A 7183-nucleotide genomic window follows, 5' to 3' on the forward strand; every position below is an offset into this window, starting at 1 on the left:
CAGCACTTTAAAGTGTCAAAAATGCCAATAACAAAAAAAAACTGAAGTTTTGAGAGTTTAGTCACGTATCCATAGTTTGAAATCAAAGATTAATTACTACTGTTTAAAGCTGGGACTTAGTGCAGAAGACTGACTTAGACTTAAATCTAAAGTTCATCATTAATTTAAATACTATTTGTTGGACTCCGCACAAGTCATTTATTAACTTCTATCAAAGGTTGGTGATTTACCCATGCAGGACGCCTCATTTTGCTTCGTCATAATGACACTCATCGTTTAAGGGAAAGTACTTGAGCACGGCAATGGAATAAATAAATTCACTGCGTTGAGATCCTTCATCTCCCAACACTGAAATCCTGTATGATGTAACTTGCTATTTACGTTGACATTGAGGAACCTTAGAAAATCACAAAGCGAGGTGTTTTCCTCCAGGATATGGTGTTGCATGGTGTGCAATCAAAATAGATGTTGTCATACATGCTTGTGTTAAAAGAGCAAAACCTGTTTTAGCTACAGTGGGATGTGAAGTTCACTGTGAGGGTTCGACGCTGGTTTGAGCGATTTGAGCAGTCTGATGCTGGAAAGTATGAGCTTCTCATGTCATCCCATTCATATAAATTGCTTATTCCAGGTAACAAATTCCGTGGTGATATTTAAATGACGTCTAACCCACACACATCCAGTCTTGAAACTTAAAATAAAACAGTAAGTGGGAAGGTCTGCCAGCAACCTGCGGATGGTCGTGGGTTTCCCCCGGGTTCTGCCCGGTTTCCACCCACCATAAACCATAATTCGCGCAGTCGAATCTTCGTTGTTTTAAGACCACTTTTCTTCCACCAATAAGATGTACAGATTTGTATGACACACGTGAAGGGGAAAGTTCGCCTGCGATTTGCCACAGGTCACAGCTCGGTGTATGATTTACCCCACGAGCTCTCCTGTCACCGTTTGTTGAGAGTATAATGTTTGCAACAATCAGATCAAAAAGATGACTTACACGAGTACGGATTGGTACATTTAATTTGGCTCTTGAACCTGTCAGTGGACAATAGAAAACGTTTGATAGCAGATCAACTGCCTGAAAAACAATATTGCCTGTGAACAGTTAATCCAGTAACGGACTCGCGCTTTGACAACACGTAACACGCCGCTAAGTATCTAATTTTGTCGCTTTGCATGTACCTAGTAAAACGCCGTCTCGAAGAAAATTCGTTTTTATGATGTAGTGACGGAACACTCTAGCATGTCTATTCACTGGTGAGCAAAGCAGTCATGATGCTTGAGTTTGGAGTGGCATGTTATTTTTGTGAAATGCCCTAGGCGACGTGTTAGTAACGTGTTATGTGCAACGTTCACCTAATGGGGACGGAGAATCGTCCCCGCGTGTGGCAATTGGTGGAGAGAGTGAAGCGATGAAGACCGGCATGGGGATGGGGAGGGAGGGGGGAGTTTTAAAGAAATTTAATGCATTAAAACTTGGATATGATAAATAGTATTGTATTATCGATGAAGGTTGCGGTAAGTGTATGTAGATGACAGGGAAACGCTGAGCGGAAGACGACAAGTTAGAAAAGTCATCCGAAGTCTCTCACTTTGATGGCTGGATTTATGAAGGTAAGTAACATTTTTAAGCAGTGACTATTTATCAACCACATCACGAGTTTAGATTTTTACAAGTGCAAACCTTAATTCTCCACAATGTAATTTATACTTGCAGTGACGGCACACGCGTTCTGGAAAAAACTAACGCGTGTAGATACGGCACAGTTTGTTCGTAAAGTGGTTTCAGCCTAGTACAGTGGGAAAGTGGAGCAATGATAATCAATTTTTTATCTCATGAGTTGAAAAAGACATGCCCAGAATTACTATATACAGATGATGGTAACTTGTTCTATTGGTGGAGTAAATATAATGAAAGGTTACTTTGATAAAACGTTCTTTTTTCTCTCTCGGCAAAAGGTATAAGATTTATACTTCTAATTACCATTAAAATATGTGGTGGTTAAGAAGTGAAGTCAATGCTGCAGCCACGGCATGAGTGTATACAATGGCGTTGTGTTAAATTAACGGGGCAAGCGTTGAACGGACTTTCTTATATTCCGCCTGACAGTCGCTTTATAGTTAGTTCATAAACTGGTACAAACGAGTTAAGCTCTTAATCCTGATGCTTTCATAGCATGTAAGCCTACAGTAGTGTAGAGAGTTAAGCTCTTAATCCTGATGCTTTCATACCATGTAGGCCTACAGTAGTGTAGATAGTTCCGTTAGTTAACTCGGATCGTCTTCATATGCTTCCCACTACTGTTCCTTCGCACAGTCACGATCTATCAAAAAAGCATACAAGTACAACTAGGTCTCAATGTAGGCCTACAGCAACAGTGTTTTCCTCTTACTGTACACAGCACTGTGGAAGTTTTCTTTGTGAAAATAACTCATGAGGCATTTGTAATATAAATTTTTATAGTCACTTAATGTTGTGGTGTACGGAGAATGTAAATCTCTTCAACGATAGTCAAATGATTAGACGGTAAAAGGAAATCAGGGCCACGTAAACGTTTGTAGACAAGAACCCATGCGGTATGTGCATTGTAATGACAGTCATCCAGAATTCTGTGAAAATAAAAAAATGTTCGATTATAACATCGATCATAACTTTCATCATCAAGTCAATCTCTTTTAAAGTAACAAAGTTTAACGTATAACTGACCAATCCCTCCTATAACGGCTAAGTAACATCTAATCAATGTTAGTATGAACAACAGTTTTAATTTGGGGGAAAACTCTGTTACTGCAGTCTGCAGTTTTGTTGATAAAGCAGTGCCGATATGTGGAAATACTAGTATACAGTAGCTGTTTTAGTATGTCAGTCATAAAACATTGCTTTTCGTGTCTTGATTGCTTTCTTTTCATTGTGATTAGTACAACTGGTCAACACCATCGACAACAATGGTTCGCTTAAATACTACGCCCTAAAGATGTTTAAGCAGATATAAACTTCATGTTGTAATGACCCAGAAGCCTCTCACAAACGCGGTCGCTGTGAGTCCAAGTCAAGCTCATGCTGGCTTCCTCTCCGGCCGCACGTGGGACGGTCTGCCAGCAACCTGCGGATGGTCGTGCGTTTCCCCCGGTCTGTGCCCGGTTTCCGCCCATCATAATGCTGGCCGCCGTCGTATAAGTGAAATATTCTTGCGTACGGCGTAAAACACCAGTCAAATAAATAAATAATAAATAAACTGTTGTAAGATGGTTGAGTGTATCCGCAAGTGTACGTATAGCCGAAGGCTGTGTTTACAAGGAAACTGCACGATACGCAAAGAAAAAAGACACGGAATTTCCCAACATTTACAGCCTTTTTGTTTTAAAAGTCTTAATTTTACTTCAGGCTATAACACATTAGTTTTAATTCATGACGCGCACGACCGCGCAATGACATACAAAAAGCTAGAAATATTCATGCTCTGGGCTAAAACAATTTATGTGAAACATCGCATTTCTGTGCCACAGTTAGAATCACGGTACATAAATTACGAGTGAGCGTTGATGACAGAGAATAAAGAACATTATTTAGTAGGGGTAAACCGTGTCTTATAATGACAGCCTCGTCCATGCACCCCATTGACTGTAAAAAGAAATTATTTCTCTTGTATACCCATCCTAAAAACGTTTATTGCAAGCAATAAGCATTACGTAAGAAAAAGAGGGAATCACGTCAACATTTTCACACTCATATCACCAAACAATTTTGGACTTAAGTCAACACATCAACCATTAAATTTGGTATGTTCCTCTCCTTTACATTAGCTGAAATTTGTTATACAATAACTAAGTCTAAGATCTCTTCGTTATCCCGCGACCAGGTAACACCATCCTTCTACAGAACAGATATACAATCGTGTATGCTTTGAACAAATATTAAACTGATTGCAAATGCGGCTGTTGGAAATGAATATGAATTTTGATCTGTGGCACATTCTCATCGTGAAGCGAAAAATGCTTACAGGCGTTGTGTACATATATTGTCTGCCACACGATGCCTAGTACATATTTTCAGTTTTTCTTTGATGTCTCATAATGACTTTCATGCCGGATAGAATGAAAAGTGACGTTGTTAGGAGAAGTTGTTATGGGACAACTGGTGTGTGGCATATAACCATTGATTTTTGCCAATACAAGCCACATCCCGTTTATATATAAACTCATCGGTTGCATTAACGTCATCGGATGTGCGTTTTGCTGGCACAAAAGTGAGTCTAATATGAAATTTGATCGAATTCTTGCTATGTAATACCAAAATGGTCGAGAATGACAGAATAGTTAGTCAATAAATCAAACAACCCATCAATCAACTGAGAAGCCTGTGTTGTAGTCAATAAACCAACAGAGAAAACAAAAATGCCAAACTTTCCAATACTTTATCTATGGATGGAATCCTGTAATTCGTAGCACCGATGCTGTAAATATCTTTCTTTCAGAAACAATCTCCAGAGTGGTCAAATCCTACCCATTTCAAATCCTACCCGTCAACCTCGCTGAGTGATTCTGCATGGAGTGGATGGGTCGCGATGCTTCCGTTTTACTGGAGATTAGTGCTGTTTTTGGTGAATCTTTCTCCCTTGGATAGCAGGTGTAAGTACAGACAGTTTTAAAAGGATACCTGCTTTTATCCCATAAATGTACATTTTTCCGGGTAATAAAGGTATGATATATCGTTTTGATATGCACAACGTGTAATATAAATTCCGACATTTTGATTTGCCCGTGTATCTTTTTATTCATCAAATCGACCAATCAAAACTTACAATTCGGCTGTGCAAGCACTACCTTTTTTTGCAACTTTTTCTTGTCGTCTGCAAATGTCAATATGGCCGACTTTTGACCAGGAGATCAGGAGACCAGGATTGACAAAAAGAGGACGCACCAGAATTATAAATGTGACAAGAGATAATCGAATCAGTGTGGAAATCCTCGGCATTGATTAGGACATTGAGCTATCGCCACGAAAGCTAAGTAATGGCGCCGATAGTTTGCTGTCCCATATCGGGTGGTGTCTTTCACGTGCATGTTCATTACAATCATGAAGCACCCAAACGACGACGTATTTGTGTTATTGAATCGTCATCCTAATCTTTACAAGAACACTAGCTGATGCCTAAATTCCAATCAGCCGTTACAACTCTGTAGACTGTTTCGCTTGTTGAACCTTCGTTAAGTTAAACTGTCAGTGGTTTTTCGAAAGTTTCACAGCGTGTACTCAGCGCACGTGAAATTTGTCTGTTATTAGATAGTAATTATTTCTGTTGTAAAATGTAATATTCTTGATATAAATATTAACGTATTGAACGGTATATTGTATAAAGCAAACTTTTGACATGTCTAGGGTATAAAAAAAGTCGTTATGTAAATAAACTTTGTCTGTACTACATTATACTCTGCCATGTACTTGTCACTTACTGATTACGCTTCACTTCACCTATATATGCGCGGTTAGACGTCGGCGCAGTTCCCGAAAAGTTTAACTCGTAATGATTTTTTCCGCTATAAATTTACAATAAGGCATTTATGGGATAAAAAGGATATGAAATTCGTGACCCTCGATATCAAATTTATTAAACAAGAGTAGTAATTTTCATTTGTTCCTCGCTGGGGGCTCGGAACAAATGAAAACTACTACTCTCGTTTGATAAATTTGAGATTTTCCGTCACTCATTACACATCCTCTGTGTACGATTTTGTAACAGTGAGTTATTCGTCTGTTTGTGTGTGTCTGTCTCTCTCTCTCTAGATATATGTATAAATGTGTTCGCCTATAATTAACTGCTGATAGGGAAACTTGATTTAAATTTGTTTTAGTGTCTTTATGCACATTTCCTCACATTTTATTAGTTTTCTTTAGCCTTGTCAGTATATAATGGTTATTTATGTTGCACAATTCACATGTGTATAGCCTATTCTTTTAAAGAGTCGCCTATTTATTTATTTATTTATTTATTTGATTGGTGTTTTACGCAGTACTCAAGAATATTTCACATATACGACGGCGGCCAACATTATTGTGGGTGGAAACCGGGCAGAGCCCGGGGAAACCCACGACCATCCGCAGGTTACTGGCAGACCTTACCACATACGGCCGGAGAGGAAGCCAGCATGAGCTTGACTTGAACTCACAACGACCGCATTGGTGAGAGACCCCTGGGTCATTACGCTGCGCTGGCGCGCTAACCAACTGAGCCACGGAAGCCCCGAGAGTCGCCTATATTCAGCTGTCTGTAAAATTAGTCACACTCTTTACCAAAATCGCCTTTAGTCAGTGACACGTAACAATCCAAGCTCTAGATACGTTGGATACATTGGATGTCCATATTATTACAAAGAAATTGCAGTTAGAACAGTTTTTCTTTTCCTAGTGTTAAAATCCGAATGCTCTGTTTCGACGGCATGAATCAATATCCTCGGGTGACGTCATAATTATTCAAACAACACTGGCATGCTGGATAATGCGCAGATATCAGATACGTTTTGATGGAAGGTAACAACCAGTTACCTTAACTGCTGTTGACTTCATTATAAACCCTGTTTCTGACTGACACTGTCATGTTTGCACTTGTTAACACGTTTTAGTATAATGCAACCTTAATAAGTGAATTTTATTTTATGTCTTGTAGTATATAATCTCACGGCAGAATGGTTTTAGAGATGGATAGGCAATGCTGGTAGCGAGTATGACTGATTTTTCAGAGAGCTGAGATTCTCTACAATAAATAGACTGTAGCCAAGAACAGCACCATATTTTAACAGGTTATTCCCACAGCGGTCTGCCCTGGAAATGAAACACATAATAAATAAAATGATGAAACCTGCTCGTGCATACACACATCACATAATAATTTCTTTTAAAGTAATGACGGCATACCTTTTATCAATCCCGAACTGTTATTCAGGAAGTTTGGTGTCCTTGAATATTTGTATTCCCTAATTTTGCCCTGAATATGCGCATTTCGAAAAACCATGAAGTCTGAAAGTTGATGTCCCTCCGCCTTTCAATGTTAGTATTCTGAATTAAGCCTGGAATGTGCAGACTGCGAAAAGCCGTTCTGGAAGTTAATGTCCTTCCGCCCTGAATGTTAGTACACTTATTACGAACTGGGCCTGGAATGTGCGGATTCCGAAAAGTCATTCGTTA

The sequence above is a fragment of the Liolophura sinensis genome, chromosome 12, assembly GCF_032854445.1.
Source record: "Liolophura sinensis isolate JHLJ2023 chromosome 12, CUHK_Ljap_v2, whole genome shotgun sequence".
Taxonomy (NCBI): domain Eukaryota; kingdom Metazoa; phylum Mollusca; class Polyplacophora; order Chitonida; family Chitonidae; genus Liolophura; species Liolophura sinensis.